This window comes from Triturus cristatus, chromosome 5_1 (assembly GCF_964204655.1).
Source record: "Triturus cristatus chromosome 5_1, aTriCri1.1, whole genome shotgun sequence".
Lineage (NCBI taxonomy): Eukaryota > Metazoa > Chordata > Amphibia > Caudata > Salamandridae > Triturus > Triturus cristatus.
Genome location: NC_140587.1, coordinates 233,003,534 through 233,026,395, shown reverse-complemented (window position 1 = coordinate 233,026,395; position 22,862 = coordinate 233,003,534).

The window sequence follows — 22,862 nt, the reverse complement described above, 5'->3', positions numbered from 1 at the left end:
GGCCGTCTGATCGGGTGACTCCTCGTCTAGTGGTCACCGGCTGGGGTCGTGAGACGGCGAAACCTTGAATTTGACCGTTTGCTCCAAAGAGTCGACAGTCGAGAATAACGTTGCTTAACCTGAATGCACCAGGTGAGTGATTTTATTCTTGGAAAAATGGCGCCATAATTGAATGGCATGAGCCTACAGGCTGTGTCTTGTTAGAGTCTCCGGACTGTCTTGGTGCAGTTTTCGGACTGCCTTGCTTGAACGGCATGAACAGACGAGCTGTGTCTTGGTGTGGTCTTAGGGCTGTCTTGGTTTGAACTTGGTGGGTTTGCGGACCCTTTAAAAGACACAGAGGGGTCTATTACGATGTCCGCCCGCCACCGTTGCGGCAAATGGGACCGCCCACTATGTGTGCGGCGGTCCCACAAATCCAAATTAGGATGCGCCTGCTACACTGGTGGGCGCATCCCACATTTTTAACATTGTGGCGGGCGGTGCTTTCAACAGCACCCGCCGCAATGCCAAAAAGGCTTTGTGCATTTGCATGCTGATGCAAATGCTGGGGGGTACCATAGGTACCCCCATGTGCACCCCCCACCCCCAACAACCTGGGGTCGCGCAACAGGCCCCCACATGCAGACTCCGCATGCCTTTCCATGGCAGTAACGCCGCCATGGAAAGGCACTTCACCGCCTGCATCTTGATATGGATGGCGGTGTCTTGCAGACACCGCCACCATATCAATCCCCTTTTCTGCCCGGTCTCCTGTTATACCGGCGGAAAACCGGCGGACGGTCTTTCCGTCCGCCGGGGTCTCCCCCACCATCCAACTATGGCGGGGGGAAATGGGAGGTGGGCGGTGAATAATGGCGGGTGGATCGCCCACGCCATACGGGTGGTGGCGATCCGCCCGCCTGGGACTGTTTGCGAACAATCTTCCAGGCTAACTGGAAATTTGGTCTACTCTTGAAAAGGTATGGGGCTAGAGCCTGTTTTCTTGTCTTGGTGCAGTCTTTGGACTGTCTTGTCTTGGTGCAGTCTTTGGACTGTCTTGTTCTGATGCAGTCTCCGGGCTGACTTGTGGTTTGATTGTTGTGTTTGGGTGCTATGAGGTTTGTGGACCAACATCAGTGGTGGTGCTTGTAAAAATGCTTGTGTGTGTGAGTAGCAACTGTGCTCTTCGTGTGGAGGTAAGGATGCCTTGCCTCAGCAAGCTGTGTTGTATGGGGTTTTTGTTTGACACGGCCTGAGGACTGTCTTTGGGAAAAGTACTTGCAATTCCTTTTCCCAGGAAAAATGATGAGTGTGGCCTCCTCTTTAAAATGTCTGAAATGAGCTTAATTTGGTCTCTTTTTGTCGTTGTGCTCTGCAGATGCCCATTGGAAGGAGGTTAGCTGGCGCCTCCTGACGGCACTTTAAATTTTGAAGAATGGAAAAAATGATTAATAGATAAAAATCCGGTTTTATCAGAAATACTAGCAAGAATGTACATTTGTTTTGACATATGAAGAGTACAACATGAGAAAAATGTAAGGAAGGGATGAGCATTTAAATTGAAAAAGTGTTGTGACGATTTAAGATAATGTATTTTTATGCTGAACAGACAAGCATTCTAAAGGTGCAGTAGGAGAGATGAAATACACGCTCATAATTCAGTAGCACTGAATGTGTTCGGTTCTCCATGAAAGGGGGGCAGGAGTTCTGGAAAGGGAAAAAGGGAGCAGTGTGTCAGTACTTAGAGCTTTCCAGCGTCAGACACGAAATTCATTCTGTAAATTGACACGTAGAAATTCGGTGCAATGCTCAGAAGTTAATCTAAGATTGATTTGAGTGGGTGTGTTTCATTTGGATTTGCCCAGAATAGAACGTGTATTTAATTTGGAAAAAGTGTTTCAAACACTCCAGGCAGTGTGTCTTTATGCTGTATAAATAGATTTTCAAAGTTGAATAACATAGTTTGTGAATTCAGTGTGAGGCAGGCTTGCTATGGCCTTCGGTGAGATAAGGTAGGAATTCCCAAGGAAGGGGCTCATCGAGCAGAGAGACTCAGAGCAGCAGACAAGAGAAGTGAGACGTTGGGGAGAGAGTTCTGTGAAGCTAAAATGTAGGGCTCAGCTTCTGACACAGACAGGCAGAGATGCACAGTGCGGAGCCAGACTTTCCTGAAGGGCAAAGTGCCAGCAAAAGATATTAATTGGGTACAGATTAAAATAACAACACAGGATCTAAAAGAATTGGTTCATGAGTTTTGTGAAAGTGTGTATCTAGAGTTTCCACAACACTGTTGGATAGAATGTCCTGGAGCCGGTGGCATGAGATTATTTGTGACTCAGTTGGTTATTGGATTAATGTTCTCTGATCAGATTAGGGTGCACGTACAGTAAATATTGTTTTGTTTTCAAAGAAAGTTTATAGATGGTATTCTGAAGGATGAAGGGTACTATAGTGCTGGACAAGAAATGAAGTAGAAAGAGTTTAAAAATATATATATATCCTGGTACAGATAGGGTTTGCTCAGAAAAAGTGTTTGCAGGGAATGAAAGGTGAGTAAAAATGCATTGTTTCATAAGCAGAAAAAAAGGTGCAATATCAAAGCTGTTGGAGTTTTAAAAGGAGAAATTACAATAAGTTTTAGAGGAAGTTGAAGCAACAATAGGTTCATTAGAGAAAGGTAAAGCACAGTTTAGAGGGGCCCAGGAGATAGTCGTAGTATTGTTTTCAGAAATGTCAATTTGCAAATATCCCTCTGATTTTATTGCTTTAAACATTCAGCTGTTCTTTTCTTTCTGCTTTTTCTATTCCTGCTGTGATGTTCAGGCTGTTCTGGTTGTTGTTGTCAGAAGAAAGAGAGTGAAGGTGTTATTTAGATTTTAGTGGACAGGATGTGTGTCTTAACCCCTTTGCTGCCAGGCCTTTTCCACCTCCAGTGCCACGCCCTTTTTTGGCTTTTTGGGGTAGTGCGCGCTGAGGCCTCTGTAACTTTTTGACCACATAAGGTATCCACGCCAAATTTGCGTCCTTTTCTTCCAACATCATGGGGCTTCTGAAGGTACTCAGGGTTTGTGGATTCCCCTGGAGGGGTCACAGAAATGAGCCCAAATACTGCAAAATTTAGTTTATTTTGGGGAAAAAGGGAAAAACGGGCTGTAAATGAAAGCTTCTGGGTTTTTCCCTGCAAGTGTTATCAAAAAAGGGTTTGTGGGGCTGAAATCACAATTTTCCCAGCTTTTTAGGGGATACCAGACTTTTGTCAGAAACCTAACATTTTTTACACAGTTTTGGCATTTTTCTGGGACATAGCCTATTTTTGCTATTGTTTGTGCTTTCGACCTCCTTCCAGTTAATGGTAGAAATGGGTACAAAAGCAATAATGGATCCTGGAAAGCTACACATTTTAGAGAAGTACAAAAAATTCTGAATTTAGCAAGGGGTCATTTGTGTAGATCCATCAAGGTTTTTTTATAGAAACTAACAGTTAAATATAGGATACATTGAAAATTTGTTGAATAAAAAAGCCTTTTGTGTCAACGTTTTCACCTATAACTTCTTCTAATTATGACAGCTCTTTGAAAACAATATACCATTACATCCGCTGGACATTACTGGTTGTGGGGATATATAGGACTTGTAGGCTCACCAAGAACCCGACGAACCCAGAGCCAAAAACTGAGCAGCAACTTGCAATGGTTTTTTATTATGTACCGGGTATATAGTAATTATTCTGTAAAAATGTGTACATGGAAAAATCGGTATGAAAGACACCTATGTATTTCTGAAATGGGAACAAAATATAGAGTTTAGAAACAGTAGATATTTGCACATTTCCGAAATTGGGAATACTCATTCTAGCATGAGAATTATCAGTTATTTTTTAGAATGACTTCTTTTTTACACAATGTCTTTCATTTGGAAGGCAGAAATGTATCGAAAGTCAATAGGTAATAACAGTTCCTTTACAAATCTGAATTACCCTAAGTCTCCTGATAAAAACGGTACCTCACTTGTAGGGGTAGGCATAGTGCCCACGACAGGAAACGGCTCAAAACCCAACGTGAACACACCACATTTTCACAATGCAAAATTACCCTTTTTTAGCAAAGTACCTAGCTGTAGTTTTTTAACCCTAGCTCTGCCGGCACCTAGGGAAACCTAACAAACCTATACATTTTTGAAAACTATACACCCAGGGGAATCCAGGATGGGGTGACGTGACTGCCTCCCACCAAGTTTTGTTACCCAGAATCCCTTGCAAACCTAAAAAATTGCCAAAAAAACACTTTTTTTCCCACATTTATCTGGTGGAAAGATCTGGAATCTGCGTGGATCCACAAATGACCACCCACCCCGCGTTCCCCAAAGTCTTCCGTGAAAAATGGTACCTCACTTGTGTGGGTCAGCCTAGTGCCCGCGACAGGAAACGGCGCAAACCGAAACATGGACACACCTCAATTTCGTAGTGAAAAATGACACTTTTTTGGCAAAGTGCCTAGCTGTAGTTTTTGAACCATAGCTCTGCTGGCACCTAGGGAAACCTAGCAAATCTATACATTTTTGAAAACTAGACACCCAGGGGAATCCAGGATGGGGTGACTTGACTGCCTCCCACCAGGTTCTGTTACCCAGAATCCCTTGCAAACCTCAAAATTTGCACAAAAAACACATTTTCCCCATATTTCTGTGGTGGAAAGTTCTGGAATCTACTTGGATCCCCAAATTTCCACCCACCCAGTGTTCCCCAAAGACTTCCAAGAAAAATGGTACCTCACTTGTGTGGGTCAGCCTAGTGCCCGCGACAGGAAACGGCGCAAAACGCAACGTGGACACACCTCAATTTCGCTGTGAAAAATGACCCTTTTTTGCCAAAGTGCCTAGCTGTAGTTTTTTAACCATAGCTCTGCCGGCACCTAGGGAAACCTGGCAAACCTATACATTTTTGAAAACTAGACACCAAGGGGAATCCAGGATGTGGTGACTTGACTGCCTCCCACCAGGTTCTGTTACCCAGAATCCCTTACAAACCTCAAAAATTGCCAAAAAAAACACATTTTCCCCATATTTCTGTGGTGGAAAGTTCTGGAATTTACTTCGGTTCTGGGAGACCCGGTGGAACGCTGAGTGGTAGGAAATTTGTGTCAGCCTGGTGATGCCACAACTTTCCCACACAAAAATGTGTGAAAAAGGTGATTTTTTCAGCTAAATTTGAGGTTTGCAGGGCATTCTGGGTAAGGAAATGTTGGGGGACCCACGCAAGCCATACATCCCTAGAATCCCCCGGGTGTCTAGTTTTCAGAAATGTGTGGGTTTGGTAGGTTTCCATAGGTGGGCGCCGAGCACCGGGCCGAAAACCCAAGTGACCCCCTTGCAAAACGAGGTCATTTTGAGATAGGCAATTTTCATGTCGCCTCACTACGTTTTGGGCCCTTGCCTGTCGCGGGTACTTGGGCCTCCCACACGAGTAAGGCACCGTTTTTATCGGGAGACCCGGGGGAATGCTGGGTGGTAGGAAATTTGTGCCAGCCTGGTCATGCCACAGCTTTCCCACACAAAAATGTGTGAAAAAGGTGATTTTTTCAGCTAAATTTGAGGTTTGCAAGGCATTCTGGGTAAGGAAACGTTGGGGGATCCACGCAAGCCATACCTCCCTGGAATCCCCCAGGTGTCTATTTTTCAGAAATGTGTGGGTTTGGTAGGTTTCCCAAGGTGGCCGCCGAGCACCGGGCCAAAAACCCAAGTGACCCCCCTTTGCAAAACCAGGTTGTTTTGAGATAGGCAATATTCATGTTGCCTCACTATGTTGTGGGCCCTTGCCTGTCCCGGGTACTTGGGCCTCCCACACAAGTGAGGCACCATTTTTATCGGGAGACCCGGTGGAACGCTGGGTGGTAGGAAATTTGTGTCAGCCCGATGATGCCACAACTTTCCCACACAAAAATTTGTGAAAAAGGTGATTTTTTTCAGCTAAATTTGAGGTTTGTAGGGCATTCTGGGTAAGGAAACGTTGGGGGATCCATGCAAGCCTTACCTCCCTGGAATCCCCCGGGTGTCTAGTTTTCAGAAATGTGTGGGTTTGGTAGGTTTCCCTAGATAGCCGCCAAGCCTGGGGCCAAAAACTCATGGGACCCCCTTTGCAAAACCAGGTTGTTTTGTGATAGGTAATTTTGATGTCTCCTCAATTGGTTTTGGGCCCTTGCCTGAAGCGGGCACTAGGCCTACCCATGCAAGTGAGGTACCATTTTTCTCGGAAGACTTTGGGGAACGCGGGGAGGGTGGAATTTTGTGGACCCACGCAGATTCCAGAACTTTCCACCACAGAAATGAGAGAAAATTTGTAATTTTGGACACATTTTTAGGTTTGCAATGGATTCTGGGTAACAGAACCTGGTGAGAGCCAGTCAAGTCACCCCATCCTCGAATCCCCTCGGTGTCTAGTTTTAAAAAATGTACAGGTTTGCTAGGTTTGCCTATGTGCCAACTGCGCTAGGGCCCAAAATCCACAGGTATGCACATTGCTAAAAAAAAGCCAGAGCCCAGTGGGCTTTCTGCCGCCCTGGGGGGAATCGGAGAAGGGGGTTTCATCCCGATATGCCCCTAAAGGGGCAGAAATACTGTGGATATTTTTTGTGGGGGTGGGGACATTGGTATGACCATTTTGGGCAGCCCCCACCCCCACGCATAAAAAAGCCTGCATACTCGCTGGCGCCTAGTGGGCTTTCTGCCCCCCCGGGGGCAGATCAGGGGCCGCTGCCGCCAACTACCCTCCCAGGTGGGCGGAAAGACTGGAGTTTTCCTGGGGGTGGGGTGGGGGTATTGTCATGCCCATTTTGGGGAGCCCCTACACTAATAAAACAAAAAAATCCATGGTTTCTAGTGGGCTTTCTGCGCCCCCGGGGGGGGCAGATTGGGGGCTACAGCTCCCATCTGCCTCCTGGGGGGCAGAAAGACTGTCATTTTTGTGGGGGGGAGGGTGGGGGCATTGGCATGCCCGTTTCGGGCAGCCCACACCCTAAAAACAATTGCGCAAAAAAATCCCTGGTGGATAGTGGGCTTTCTGCCCCTCTGGGGGGGGGGCAGATTGGGGGCTACTGCCCCATCTGCCCCCAGGGGGGGCATAAAGGCTGTAATGGTGGCAGGGGGTGGGTGCATTGGCGTGCCCGTTTCGGGCAGCCTCCACCCTATATAAAATCCATCGCCCTAAAGAAAATTGCACGAAAAAAATCCCCGGCATCAAGTGGGCTTTCTGCCCCCCCCGAAGGGGCAGATTAGGGGCCAATGCCCCATCTGCCCCCAAGGGGGGGCAGAAAGGCTGTAATGGTGGCGGGTGGGTGGGGGCATTGGTGTGCCAGTTTCAGGCAACCCCCACCCTAAAAAAAATCTAAAAATCAATCCCTGGTGTTTAGTGGGCTTTCTGCCCCACCGAAGGGGCAGATTAGGGGCCAATGCCCCATCTGCCCCATGGGGGGCAGAAATACTGAAATAATTGGGGGGGCATGGGCCTGCCCGTTTTGGGCAGCCCCCGCCTCTATTTTTTTTTTTTTAATTCCCTGGTGTCTAGTGGGCTTTTTGCCACCCAAGGGGGGGGGCAGATTGGGGGCCGATGCCCCATCTGCCCCCAAGGGGGGACAGAAAGGCTGTAATGGTGACGGGTGGATGGGGGCATTGGCGTGCCCATTTCGGGCAGCCCCCACCCTAAAAAAAAACCTAAAAACTAATCCCTGGTATTTAGGGGGCTTTCTGCCCACACGAAGGGGCACATTAGGGGCCAATGCCCCATCTGCCCCCTGGGGGGGCAGAAAGACTGTAGTAATTGGGGGGTGGGGTGGGGGCATGGGCCTGCCCGTTCTGGGCAGCCCTCACCTCTATTTTTTTCATTTTTTTATTCCCTGGTGTCTAGTGGGCTTTTTGCCCGCCCGGGTGGACAGATTGGGGGCCGATGCCCCATCTGCCACCCAGGGGGGGGCAAAAAGCCCACTGGTGGCGGGTGGGTGGGGGCATTGGTGTGCCCATTGCGGGCAGCCCCCACCCTAAAAAAAAACTAAAAACTAATCCCTGGTATTTAGTGGGCTTTCTGCCCCCCGAAGGGGCAGATTAGGAGCCAATGCCCCTTCTGCCCCCCGGGGGGGCAGAAAGACTGTAGTAATTGGGGGTTGGGGTGGGGTGGGGGCCCTTGCCTGTCGCGGGTACTTGGGCCTCCCACACGAGTGAGGCACCGTTTTTATCGGGAGACCCGGGGGAACGCTGGGTGGTAGGAAATTTGTGCCAGCCTGGTGATGCCACAGCTTTCCCACACAAAAATGTGTGAAAAAGGTGATTTTTTTCAGCTAAATTTGAGGTTTGCAAGGCATTCTGGGTAAGGAAACGTTGGGGGATCCACGCAAGCCATACCTCCCTGGAATCCCCCAGGTGTCTAGTTTTCAGAAATGTGTGGGTTTGGTAGGTTTCCCTAGGTGGCCGCCGAGCACCGGGCCAAAAAGCCAAGTGAACCCCCTTTGCAAAACCAGGTTGTTTTGAGATAGGCAATATTCATGTCGCCTCACTATGTTGTGGGCCCTTGCCTGTCGCGGGTACTTGGGCCTCCCACACAAGTGAGGCACCATTTTTATCGGGAGACCCGGTGGAACGCTGGGTGGTAGGAAATTTGTGTCAGCCCGATGATGCCACAACTTTCCCACACAAAAATTTGTGAAAAAGGTGATTTTTTTCAGCTAAATTTGAGGTTTGTAGGGCATTCTGGGTAAGGAAACGTTGGGGGATCCATGCAAGCCTTACCTCCCTGGAATCCCCCGGGTGTCTAGTTTTCAGAAATGTGTGGGTTTGGTAGGCTTCCCTAGATAGCCGCCAAGCCTGGGGCCAAAAACTCATGGGACCCCCTTTGCAAAACCAGGTTGTTTTGTGATAGGTAATTTTGATGTCTCCTCAATTGGTTTTGGGCCCTTGCCTGAAGCGGGCACTAGGCCTACCCATGCAAGTGAGGTACCATTTTTCTCGGAAGACTTTGGGGAACGCAGGGAGGGTGGAATTTTGTGGACCCACGCAGATTCCAGAACTTTCCACCACAGAAATGTGAGAAAATGTGTAATTTCGGACACATTTTTAGGTTTGCAATGGATTCTGGGTAACAGAACCTGGTGAGAGCCAGTCAAGTCACCCCATCCTCGAATCCCCTCGGTGTCTAGTTTTAAAAAATGTACAGGTTTGCTAGGTTTGCCTATGTGCCAACTGCGCTAGGGCTCAAAATCCACAGGTATGCACATTGCTAAAAAAAAGCCAGAGCCCAGTGGGCTTTCTGACGCCCTGGGGGGGAATCGGAGAAGGGGGTTTCATCCCGATATGCCCCTAAAGGGGCAGAAATACTGTGGATATTTTTTGTGGGGGTTGGGACATTGGTATGACCATTTTGGGCAGCCCCCACCCCCACGCATAAAAAAGCCTGCATACTCGCTGGCGCCTAGTGGGCTTTCTGCCCCCCCGGGGGCAGATCAGGGGCCGCTGCCGCCAACTACCCTCCCAGGTGGGCGGAAAGACTGGAGTTTTCCTGGGGGTGGGGTGGGGGTATTGTCATGCCCATTTTGGGGAGCCCCTACACTAATAAAACAAAAAAATCCATGGTTTCTAGTGGGCTTTCTGCGCCCCCGGGGGGGGCAGATTGGGGGCTACAGCTCCCATCTGCCTCCTGGGGGGCAGAAAGACTGTCATTTTTGTGGGGGGGAGGGTGGGGGCATTGGCATGCCCGTTTCGGGCAGCCCACACCCTAAAAACAATTGCGCAAAAAAATCCCTGGTGGATAGTGGGCTTTCTGCCCCTCTGGGGGGGGGGCAGATTGGGGGCTACTGCCCCATCTGCCCCCAGGGGGGGCATAAAGGCTGTAATGGTGGCAGGGGGTGGGTGCATTGGCGTGCCCGTTTCGGGCAGCCTCCACCCTATATAAAATCCATCGCCCTAAAGAAAATTGCACGAAAAAAATCCCCGGCATCAAGTGGGCTTTCTGCCCCCCCCGAAGGGGCAGATTAGGGGCCAATGCCCCATCTGCCCCCAAGGGGGGGCAGAAAGGCTGTAATGGTGGCGGGTGGGTGGGGGCATTGGTGTGCCAGTTTCAGGCAACCCCCACCCTAAAAAAAATCTAAAAATCAATCCCTGGTGTTTAGTGGGCTTTCTGCCCCACCGAAGGGGCAGATTAGGGGCCAATGCCCCATCTGCCCCATGGGGGGCAGAAATACTGAAATAATTGGGGGGGCATGGGCCTGCCCGTTTTGGGCAGCCCCCGCCTCTATTTTTTTTTTTTTAATTCCCTGGTGTCTAGTGGGCTTTTTGCCACCCAAGGGGGGGGGCAGATTGGGGGCCGATGCCCCATCTGCCCCCAAGGGGGGACAGAAAGGCTGTAATGGTGACGGGTGGATGGGGGCATTGGCGTGCCCATTTCGGGCAGCCCCCACCCTAAAAAAAAACCTAAAAACTAATCCCTGGTATTTAGGGGGCTTTCTGCCCACACGAAGGGGCACATTAGGGGCCAATGCCCCATCTGCCCCCTGGGGGGGCAGAAAGACTGTAGTAATTGGGGGGTGGGGTGGGGGCATGGGCCTGCCCGTTCTGGGCAGCCCTCACCTCTATTTTTTTCATTTTTTTATTCCCTGGTGTCTAGTGGGCTTTTTGCCCGCCCGGGTGGACAGATTGGGGGCCGATGCCCCATCTGCCACCCAGGGGGGGGCAAAAAGCCCACTGGTGGCGGGTGGGTGGGGGCATTGGTGTGCCCATTGCGGGCAGCCCCCACCCTAAAAAAAAACTAAAAACTAATCCCTGGTATTTAGTGGGCTTTCTGCCCCCCGAAGGGGCAGATTAGGAGCCAATGCCCCTTCTGCCCCCCGGGGGGGCAGAAAGACTGTAGTAATTGGGGGTTGGGGTGGGGTGGGGGCCCTTGCCTGTCGCGGGTACTTGGGCCTCCCACACGAGTGAGGCACCGTTTTTATCGGGAGACCCGGGGGAACGCTGGGTGGTAGGAAATTTGTGCCAGCCTGGTGATGCCACAGCTTTCCCACACAAAAATGTGTGAAAAAGGTGATTTTTTTCAGCTAAATTTGAGGTTTGCAAGGCATTCTGGGTAAGGAAACGTTGGGGGATCCACGCAAGCCATACCTCCCTGGAATCCCCCAGGTGTCTAGTTTTCAGAAATGTGTGGGTTTGGTAGGTTTCCCTAGGTGGCCGCCGAGCACCGGGCCAAAAAGCCAAGTGAACCCCCTTTGCAAAACCAGGTTGTTTTGAGATAGGCAATATTCATGTCGCCTCACTATGTTGTGGGCCCTTGCCTGTCGCGGGTACTTGGGCCTCCCACACAAGTGAGGCACCATTTTTATCGGGAGACCCGGTGGAACGCTGGGTGGTAGGAAATTTGTGTCAGCCCGATGATGCCACAACTTTCCCACACAAAAATTTGTGAAAAAGGTGATTTTTTTCAGCTAAATTTGAGGTTTGTAGGGCATTCTGGGTAAGGAAACGTTGGGGGATCCATGCAAGCCTTACCTCCCTGGAATCCCCCGGGTGTCTAGTTTTCAGAAATGTGTGGGTTTGGTAGGCTTCCCTAGATAGCCGCCAAGCCTGGGGCCAAAAACTCATGGGACCCCCTTTGCAAAACCAGGTTGTTTTGTGATAGGTAATTTTGATGTCTCCTCAATTGGTTTTGGGCCCTTGCCTGAAGCGGGCACTAGGCCTACCCATGCAAGTGAGGTACCATTTTTCTCGGAAGACTTTGGGGAACGCAGGGAGGGTGGAATTTTGTGGACCCACGCAGATTCCAGAACTTTCCACCACAGAAATGTGAGAAAATGTGTAATTTCGGACACATTTTTAGGTTTGCAATGGATTCTGGGTAACAGAACCTGGTGAGAGCCAGTCAAGTCACCCCATCCTCGAATCCCCTCGGTGTCTAGTTTTAAAAAATGTACAGGTTTGCTAGGTTTGCCTATGTGCCAACTGCGCTAGGGCTCAAAATCCACAGGTATGCACATTGCTAAAAAAAAGCCAGAGCCCAGTGGGCTTTCTGACGCCCTGGGGGGGAATCGGAGAAGGGGGTTTCATCCCGATATGCCCCTAAAGGGGCAGAAATACTGTGGATATTTTTTGTGGGGGTTGGGACATTGGTATGACCATTTTGGGCAGCCCCCACCCCCACGCATAAAAAAGCCTGCATACTCGCTGGCGCCTAGTGGGCTTTCTGCCCCCCCGGGGGCAGATCAGGGGCCGCTGCCGCCAACTACCCTCCCAGGGGGGCGGAAAGACTGGAGTTTTCCTGGGGGTGGGGTGGGGGTATTGTCATGCCCATTTTGGGGAGCCCCTACACTAATAAAACAAAAAAATCCATGGTTTCTAGTGGGCTTTCTGCACCCCGGGGGGGGGGCAGATTGGGGGCTATAGCTCCCAACTGCCTCCTGGGGGGCAGAAAGACTGTCATTTTTGTGGGGGGGAGGGTGGGGGCATTGGCATGCCCGTTTCGGGCAGCCCACACCCTAAAAACAATTGCGCAAAAAAATCCCTGGTGGATAGTGGGCTTTCTGCCCCTCTGGGGGGGGCAGATTGGGGGCTACTGCCCCATCTGCCCCCGGGGGGGGCATAAAGGCTGTAATGGTGGCGGGGGGTGGGTGCATTGGCGTGCCCGTTTCGGGCAGCCTCCACCCTATATAAAATCCATCGCCCTAAAGAAAATTGCACAAAAAAAATCCCCGGCATCAAGTGGGCTTTCCGCCCCCCCCGAAGGGTCAGATTAGGGGCCAATGCCCCATCTGCCCCCAAGGGGGGGCAGAAAGGCTGTAATGGTGGCGGGTGGGTGGGGGCATTGGTGTGCCAGTTTCGGGCAACCCCCACCCTAAAAAAAATCTAAAAATCAATCCCTGGTGTTTAGTGGGCTTTCTGCCCCACCGAAGGGGCAGATTAGGGGCCAATGCCCCATCTGCCCCATGGGGGGGCAGAAATACTGAAATAATTGGGGGGGCATGGGCCTGCCCGTTTTGGGCAGCCCCCGCCTCAATTTTTTTTTTTTTAATTCCCTGGTGTCTAGTGGGCTTTTTGCCACCGGGGGGGGGGGGGGCAGATTGGGGGCCGATGCCCCATCTGCCCCCAAGGGGGGACAGAAAAACTGTAATGGTGACGGGTGGATGGGGGCATTGGCGTGCCCATTTCGGGCAGCCCCCACCCTAAAAAAAACCCTAAAAACTAATCCCTGGTATTTAGGGGGCTTTCTGCCCACACGAAGGGGCACATTAGGGGCCAATGCCCCATCTGCCCCCTGGGGGGGGCAGAAAGACTGTAGTAATTGGGGGGTGGGGTGGGGGCATGGGCCTGCCCGTTCTGGGCAGCCCTCACCTCTATTTTTTTATTTTTTTATTCCCTGGTGTCTAGTGGGCTTTTTGCCCGACCGGGGGGTGCTGATTGGGGGCCGATGCCCCATCTGCCACCCAGGGGGGGCAGAAAGGCTGTAATGGTGGCGGGTGGGTGGGGGCATTGGTGTGCCCATTGCGGGCAGCCCCCACCCTAAAAAAAACCTAAAAACTAATCCCTGGTATTTAGTGGGCTTTCTGCCCCCCTAAGGGGCAGATTAGGAGCCAATGCCCCATCTGCCCCCCGGGGGGGCAGAAAGACTGTAGTAATTGGGGGTTGGGGTGGGGGCATGGGCCTGCCCGTTTTGGGCAGCTCCCACCCCTATTTTTATTTCTTAAAAAATTCCCTGGTGTCTAGTCGGCTTTTTGCCCCCCCGGGGGGGCAGATTTGGGGCTAATGCCCCCATCTGCCCCCCAGGGGGGGAAAAAAGATTAAATTGTGACAAAATAACCAGGGGAGAGCAAAGGCCCTTGCCCAAGGGGCCGCTCCCCCCTCCCTGGTGTCTAGTGGGTGGATCCCTGCTAGGAGATCGCCCTCCTGTGGCGATCCCCAAGCAGGGATCCACTGGGGAGGGGTACCATTGGAAAGGGGAGATTCTCCCCTTTCCAACAATACCTCCTCCGTCTTTCTACGTTCTCAGGGGGCTGAGATAGCCCCCTGAGCACGTAGAAAGTGAAACTGAAATGAGCCTCTTCACGTGCGCGCCGATCGTCATTACAGTGAAAAGGGGGGTGGCCTCAGGAGCAGGGGAAGCTCTTCCCCAGCTCCCGAGGCTATTTTCACTAAAAGGGAATCCCTCTGGTGCCCGCACCAGAGGGATTCCCCAGGGAATGCCTCATGACGAGCTGGACTCGTCATGGGCAAAGCACGACTGTCCTCCATGACGAGTCCAGCTCGTCATGGGCACTGGAGGGGTTAAAAGAGGAATGTTATTGTTTATTTGCAGATTTGTTTTTATTGTGTCTTTTCATAGTGACTTGGTTGTAGATATTGGGAAATAATTGGTCTATATTGTTTCTTTCTGTTATGTATTTAACATAGTACAGTGTTATGGGTGTATTGGTGGGTATTTCAGACTCATTAGTTGTAGCATATGTTTTGCGCTCTCTTTCTCTGATTATTGGTCCTTTTCATTGTGAATTTTTCATTTCAATTAATGCCTAGTTGTGGTAAACATTTGATGGGTTTGACATCCTATTATCACTGCCCTCAGGCAGGGGAATGTCTGATGATGGGCCTTAATGTAAGTAGAAAGTAGTGTTTGTTTTCCCCCCTGAGTCTTTTTTGCGGATGTGCCACCCACTTTGTGGACAACAAGCGATGTAGAGCTAGGATGCCTACAGATTTCATGAGCCTTGTTGTGTATGTTTCTTGATTTGGTTGAGAAAGGTGTTGGTGAGGAGAAGGCTAGTACATTGAAATAGTCCTACTATTTCGATTGTGTTTACAATTTGTGACTGACCTGTGTGCAGTTCAAAGGAAAAATAAAAATGTGGCCCTCCAGTTGTCTGCTGCTCTGGCTATTATTATGCTTCTTCTGCTGCTCAATATTTTTCTGTCGCTGATCTAAAGTGCATTCTTTGGCAGTATTGCTTATAGAAAATATATGATAGGTCTTTTTCTCGAATAACATTGGCTGGTAAGAGATATAGGCTCTGCTGTACCTTTTAGGATCATGCAGAAAGACAGGGCATCTATAAAAAGTTAACAAATACAAGGTAGTTACTTGCTCAGCGTTTTAGAAACAGCAAAGTTGTAGGGGCAGTACAGTTGCATGGTGTTAGACATGGCATCCTTGGTGTGGTTTCCCCTGACCTTTTGCCTCTACCTCCTATGTTTTGATGCTGTGCTGGTTTTCATTTTTTCTAGATTAGATGTTTTGAGTATTTTGCCACTGCTGATCAGTGTCACAGTGCGAGTGCTTTCTGTGTAAATTGATATTGTGCTTAGTTCTCCCTGATTGGCATATTGGTTTTACTAGTAGATCCCTAGTGAAGTGCACTGATTGTGCCAGGGCTGGTAAATAAATAGCTACAAGTAGGCTTGCAGCGCTGATTGTGCCATCGACATGAGTGGCCCAGAAAAGACGTATTGGGTCTGCCACCGCAGTGCCTGCGTGCAGTTTGTCCATAGGGGAATTTTTGTAACATTTTACGAGTATATCCTTCATAGGGATAAGATAAAAAATAGAAATGAGCTCAGAATTTGATAATACATCTTTTCGTAAGTATAGTTTTTAAAGACTGTGTTTGAACACAGCACTTTTAGGAAGCAGATATTTTCTGTCTTTATGTGGATTGATTGTCTTGTTTCAGTGTGACTGAGGAAGTGAATGTGCATTTGGAGTAGTATCCTTTTGTGGTGTCTTCACTGTGTTACTGTGAGTGCTGGTACAAATGCTTTGTACATTGCCCTTAGGATGAGCTTGTCTGCTCATGCCAAGCTCGGAGGGGGTTGAGTAGGGGTTGTATAAAGTGTGTATTCCCCTTACCCTGACTGGAGGGAAGGGTCCCTGTTTGGACAGTGGTACCTTCCTCTGCCAACTAGAAACCCCCATTTCTAACAAAGTGTTCTTGTGTGTTTAGCTCTGAATAGCTAGGGAGTCTGCTTTTCAAAAGGGGAAAGTACTGTCACCAGGAGGTCACCTGATTAGGTCACCTACTGTCAAAGGGGGGTAGGAGGTTAGCTCCTTGGCGAACTAACACAGTAGATGAGGTGCATAAAAAAGTCTTTTGGGCAACTGTTAGAAGGCAACCTCAGAGGAGCCCGGAGGGGGGCCCTGACTATCCTGAGACCAACCCTCGAGGTATCGTAGCCAGGCACTGGCGGGAGACTCCTCAGGGGAGGAATCTCGTATCTAGGATCGTACACTCGGCACCACACGACAAAGAGACACCACACCGGGAGTTCTTAAGAATAAATCTTTATCAGACCGGAGTCGTAGGATCTTTATGATCAGCAAGGCAAATATATACAAGTGGAGCGTGGGCTCACAGAGTCTTGGAGGGGGGTAGGAGGTAGCGGGACAGTCTTTGGGGATATGGATCAAATGCAGGAGCGTACCCGGTGCACAGCTCACAATCCTCGAGATGGGGGATACGCTTGTCGTCGTTGGGGTCCGGCGGGACCAAGAGAGTCTGTGGGAGCCGCGAGTCACTCAGCAGGGCTCAAGTACAAGTTCGGAGGTCTTACGATCTTCAGGGAGCCGCGAGTCACTCAGCAGGGCTCAAGCACGAGTTCGGAGGTCTTACGATCTTCAGGGAGCCACGAGTCACTCAGCAGGGCTCAAGCACAAGCTCGGAGGTCTTACGATCTTCAGGGAGCCGCGAGTCACTCAGCAGGGCTCAGGTGTTTCCAAAGGCGAATCTGCCGGACAGTCCCAGAGCACCCCTTGTTATAGGACGACTCCTCTTTGATGTCCGGAGTCTGTGCCGGCAGGGGTCTTGTCACCTGGGGGTTGCTTGTCGGGGTATCCTGCCATTGTCTTTTGATCCTTTCAGGGCCGGGTCGGGAGGAGTCCCAGACACCCAGCAGGCGTGGAGCCAGCCCTCGGGGAGGCCGGCGGGCCGATCGAAACCCACCTTCCCAGGGGAGCTCAGAGGTGCGATGGAAACTGCTTCTCCCTCTCTCATCCCAATGGGAGCGCGATGTCCCCCAGCCGGAGTGGCGCCTCTAGGCCAGGGTCGCGCTGGGGCCAGGCGGCCATCATGGTGCATGAAGTGGGCATGCGGGCCCGGTGTGGCCGAAAGGAGGAAGGCCACGGACGGGGAAGTCCGGGTCGGGTGTGTGTGTTCTGGTGGGAAGGATCGGCTAGGCCATGGGCTCGGGGGCTGTGTGAGGTGCAGGGGTCAGGTATGGCTATGTTACGAGGGCCGGGTCTAACACGCGTCCCACCCAGCTGAAAGCCGGAGAGAACTACCCATCCTCTTGGGGGTTCTCTTCGCTGAGGCGGAAGAACCGGGAGAGGCCATCGGCGTTGGCGTGGTCAGTACCAGGGCGATATTCCACGGTGAAATCCATCCCCTGGAGGGAGATTGACCACCGCAGTAGCTTGGGGTTTTCTCCTCGCATCTGCATGAGCCATCGCAAGGGGCGATGGTCGGTTTGGACCTTGAAATGGGTGCCGAACAGGTAAGGGCGTAACTTCTTGAAGGCCCAGACTACGGCGAACGCCTCGCGCTTGATGGTGCTCCATCTCTGTTCTCTGGGCAACAGCCTTCGGTTGAGGAAGGCTACGGGCTGGTCTAGGCCTTGGTCATTCACCTGGGACAGGACGGCCCCAATTCCATGCTCGGAGGCGTCCGTTTGGACCACAAACTCCTTGGAGTAGTCGGGGGCCTGAAGGACGGGGGCAGTGCACATGGCCGCTTTCAGGGCAACGAACGCCTCTTGGCAGGCAGGGGTCCATTGCACTTTCTTGGGCTGTTTCTTGGACGTGAGTCCCGTGAGGGGACCGACGAGGCTGCCGTACCCCCGGATGAATCTCCGGTAGTAGCCCATGAGGCCCAGAAAGGCTCGGACCTCCGTTTGGGTAGTGGGGGGTTCCCAGGCTAGGATGGCATCGATTTTGGGCTGTAGAGGGGCGACCTGGCCGCTTCCGACCTGATGCCCCAGGTAGGTTACCGAACCTTGCCCAATCTGGCACTTGCTGGCTTTCACGGTGAGGCCTGCTTGGCGCAGGGCGGTTAGCACCCCCCGGAGGTGCTGGAGGTGCTCACTCCATTCGGAACTAAAAACTGCGATATCGTCTAGATAGGCAGCGCTGAATTTTTCCAGCCCGGCCAGGACTCTATTTACCAGTCGCTGGAAGGTGGCCGGGGCATTTTTCATCCCGAAGGGCATCACGCGAAAGCGATAGTGCCCATCCGGGGTGGAGAAGGCGGACCGCTCCTTGGCTCCTTCTGTGAGTGCAATTTGCCAGTAGCCGCAGGTGAGATCGAAGGTGCTGAGGAACCGAGCAGCCCCGAGTCGGTCAATGTGCTCGTCGGCTCGGGGAAGGGGGTGGGCATCGGCTCGGGTGACTTCATTGAGTCCCCGGTAGTCCACGCAGAAGAGGAGTTCTGGGGCGACACCGGGGGCAGCTGCTTTCAGGACCAGGACCACGGGGCTGGCCCAGGGACTGTCTGAGGGTTCGATCACTCCTAAGGTCAACATCTTCGAGACCTCGGCTTGAATGCAGGACCGGACCCGATCAGGGACTCGGTAGGCTCGGTGTCTCACCGGCGGGCTGTCTCCGGTATCCACGTCATGGACACACCAGTCGGTGACTTTGGGGACCAGGGAGAAGAGGTCGGAAAACTGCCCTAGGAGCTGGCGGCAATCCTCACGTTGCTGGGAAGTGAGGGATGGGGAGAGGTTCACTCCCTCTACGGAGCCGTCCTTCTCTTTGGTGCACAGGAGATCAGGGATGGGATCCGACTCCTCCTCGGACCCGTCATCAGTGGCCAGCAGGAGGCTCAGCTCCGTCCGCACAAAGTGGGGCTTGAGGCGGTTCACGTGGAGGACCCGGAGGGGGTCCCGTGGTGACTGGACGTCCACCAAGTACGTGACCTGGCTCTTCCGCTCAACCACTTTGAAGGGCCCGGTCCATTTATCCTGGAGGGTGCAGGGTTTCACGGGGGCCATGACCCATACCTGCTGGCCCGGCTGAAACTCGACCAGAGTGGCATTCTGGTCGTACCAGCGCTTCATCTCTTCCTGGCTCGCCTCCAGGTTGGCCTTGGCCATCTCTCGGAACTTCCTAGTCTGGTTTCGGAGGGTCAGGACGTATCAGAACACATCTCGGGGGTGGCCTCGGGGCGCCGTCTCCCATCCTTCCTTGACCAGGCTGAGGGGTCCCCGGACGGGGTGCCTGTAGAGTAACTCAAAGGGGCTGAACCCCAAGGATTTCTGGGGAACTTCTCGGTAGGCGAACAGGAGGCAGGGGAGCAGGACGTCCCACTTACGCCGGAGGGGCTCTTCCAGGCCCGCGATCATCCCCTTCAGAGTCCGGTTAAACCACTCTACCAGGCCGTTTCCTTGGGGGTGGTACGGGGTGGTGAATTTATAGGACACTCCGCATTGTTGCCACAAGGATGTCATGTATCTGGAGATGAAGTTCGGACCGCGATCGCTCACGACCTCGCGGGGAAAACCCATACGGGAGAAGATTCCCATCAACGCCCGGCCCACCACGGGGGCAGTGACGGTGCGCAGGGGTATGGCTTCAGGGTATCGGGTGGCATGATCTACCAGGACGAGGATAAAGCGGTGCCCTTGGGAGGTTGGGGGGTCCAGAGGCCCCACGATGTCGATCCCGACCCGCTCAAAAGGGGTACTGACGACAGGGAAGGGTTGGAGGGGAGCCTTGCGCTTTCCTCCGCTCTTCCCACTGGCCTGGCACGTGGGACAGGACTTGCAGTGGGCTTCTACATCTGCTTTCATTCTGGGCCAGTAGAAGTGAGTCACAAGGCGACTGTAGGTTTTGTCCTGGCCCAAGTGGCCTGCGAGGGGAACGTCGTGGGCCAAGCCCAGGAGGAGGTCTCGGAAGCGTAGGTGTACCACCAGCACCCGGACGGATCCTAGCTCCACCGACTTCTGTTCGCTGTACAAAAGGTCATTCTCCCAATACACCCGGTGCGTTCCAGTTTGGTCGCCCGCAGCCTGGGCCTCTGCCTGTTGCCGGGGCCCGACCAGGGAAGGACAGTTGGCCTGCTCTCGGCAGAACTTCTCTCGAGAGGGGCCCCCCTAGTGGCGCCACTGGGCCAATTCGGGCAGAGCGCCTAACTCGGTGACCTGTGCGGAATCGCAAGGTGGGGGTTCGTCACTGGTGACCGACCCTTCTTGTGGGGGGATGTGGGGACCCTCGGCGGGGACCATCCTATCTTCAGTGGTCGGGGCGTCGTCGACTTCCCCCAGGGGGGTCAGTCGGGCCGCCATGGATCGGGTGGTGGCGCACACCCACTCAGGGAGACCCATGATCCCTATGTGGGTCTTGCGCTCGACTTGTCTCCAGGGGGAACTTTCCAGGTCGTTCCCCAGGAGACAGTCGACTGGCTGGGAGGTTCTCACTGCGACTTTCAGTTTACCGACCACCCCTCCCCATTCAAAAGGCACCAGGGCCACTTTACACAGACTTTCCGTGTTGTCAGCGGAAATGACCGGGCAAAAGACGTTGGGGAGGACCTGGTCTTCGTTGACCAAATGACTGAGGACACCGGTGATGCTGGCCCCGGTGTCACGGAGGGCTTCTACTTGGTGGCCATTGATCGTTACGAGCTGCCCATATTTCTTCGTGTTGGAGGGCAGGAGGCTTCCAGGGACCATTTCTCTACCTCCTAAGGATACTAGGGCCATGGCTGCGGGTTCCCACTCTACGGTCTCCTCAACCTCCTCCCCCAGTGCTACATTGGCTATCTGTCTAGCGGGGGGTGCTGCCTGGGTGGTGTGTGGGGCCATGGGGCATTCAGGGTCGTTGGCGTAATGCCCGGGCTTCTGACAACGGAAACAAGTGATGGTCACCCGGTGCCCCCGTCTCAGGGGGGGGCCGGATACAGCTGGTGGGGGTGCCAGGAAAGGCGGAGGTTGGGTCTTCGGGGGACTTGACTGGGACTCTCTCTGCCCTCCCTGGTTCCCCCCCTCTCTGGCGGGGTGGTCCCTGACTGGCTCGGGGGTATTCTCCTACAGGGCCCCGGGAGACCCGGGTGTTGGTCCAGCGATCCGCCTCGACAGCCAGCTTCCTCGGATCCATGAGCTTGCTGTCGAGCAGATGCTGGCGCAGTTCCACAAAGCAGTTCGCAGCCAGGTGTTCCCACAACATAAGGTCTGTCAGTTCTTCTAGGGTGGTTACCTTGCTGCCCTTGATCCACCCATCGAATGCGCGGCTGAAGAAGTTCACATACTCCACCCAGGTGGTGCCCGGGATCTTCCTGCAGTCCCGGAACCGCTGACGGTACATCTCCGGGGTGAGGCCGTACCTTGTGAGGAGGGCCTCTTTCATGTGGTCGTAGGAGGTCTGCATGGAGGTTGGTAGGTCGAGCAGGGTGTCTCTCCCTTCGCTCAGGAATCGTCCCCACAACCCGGCCCCCCCAATCCTTCTGCGGGACCCGATGGGAGGTCATGGCGACCTCGTAGGCCCTGAACCACTGTTGAATGTCATCGTTTTTGTAATATTCTTTGACCACATCCTTGGGGATGTGGACCTTCTGCTCCGCCGGGCAGGCCGCCTCTCGGTTCCCCAGGGGCCGCGCTTCTTCGCTTTTTGCTTTTAGCTCCATTTCCTTCAAGCTGCGTTCGTGCTCCAGTTGAAGTCTCCTTCCTTCGTGTTCCCGTTGGAGTTTCTTCTCTTCTAGTTCTCCTTGCACCCGCATCTGTTCCACTGCTAGCTTTTTCTCGGCTAATTTCAACTCGCCCTCGATTTTGAGTTTGGCTAATTCGAGTTTGTGATGGCGACTTCTTTCTCTGTCTGCGAGTTCCTCCGGGGATAGGCCCCCGTCTGGTATGAAGCTTCGCACCTGGTTGCTGCTGCGTTCTCCTTGGGAGGGTCCCGCTTCGTCGTGGGGCTCCACCGCTCCTTCTGGGCGGGGGGCTCCAGAATCCACCCAAGCTTTTAGTGCCTTCTGCATATCTTCTTTGGTGTTGAGACCAGTGGTAGCGATTTTGAGTTCTTTGCAGAATTGCTTCAATTCTCTGTGTGTGTACTCCTCCAGTTGTTCCGCCTGGAACACGGTACTGGTGTCGTTTTCTGTGAGAACCACGGCGTTTCCTTCTGCCATCTTTGTCGGTAGTGCGTCAGCCGTTCATGGTACGATCTCTAGATTATGGGCCCGAATCCCGTCGCTTGCCACCAATGTTAGAAGGCGACCTCAGAGGAGCCCGGAGGGGGGCCCTGACTATCCTGAGACCAACCCTCGAGGTATCGTAGCCGGGCACTGGCGGGAGACTCCTCAGGGGAGGAATCTCGTATCTAGGATCGTACACTCTGCACCACACGACAAAGAGACACCAAACCGGGAGTTCTTAAGAATAAATCTTTATCAGACTGGAGTCGTAGGATCTTTATGATCAGCAAGGCAAATATATACAAGTGGAGCGCGGGCTCACAGAGTCTTGGAGGGGGGTAGGAGGTAGCGGGACAGTCTTTGGGGATATGGATCAAATGCAGGAGCGTACCCGGCGCACAGCTCACAATCCTCGAGCTGGGGGATACGCTTGTCGTCGTTGGGGTCCGGCGGGACCAAGAGAGTCTGTGGGAGCCGCGAGTCACCCAGCAGGGCTCAAGTACAAGTTCGGAGGTCTTACGATCTTCAGGGAGCCGCGAGTCACTCAGCAGGGCTCAAGCACGAGTTCGGAGGTCTTACGATCTTCAGGGAGCCGCGAGTCACTCAGCAGGGCTCAAGCACAAGTTCGGAGGTCTTACGATCTTCAGGGAGCCGCGAGTCACTCAGCAGGGCTCAGGTGTTTCCAAAGGCGAATCTGCCGGACAGTCCCAGAGCACCCCTTGTTATAGGACGACTCCTCTTTGATGTCCGGAG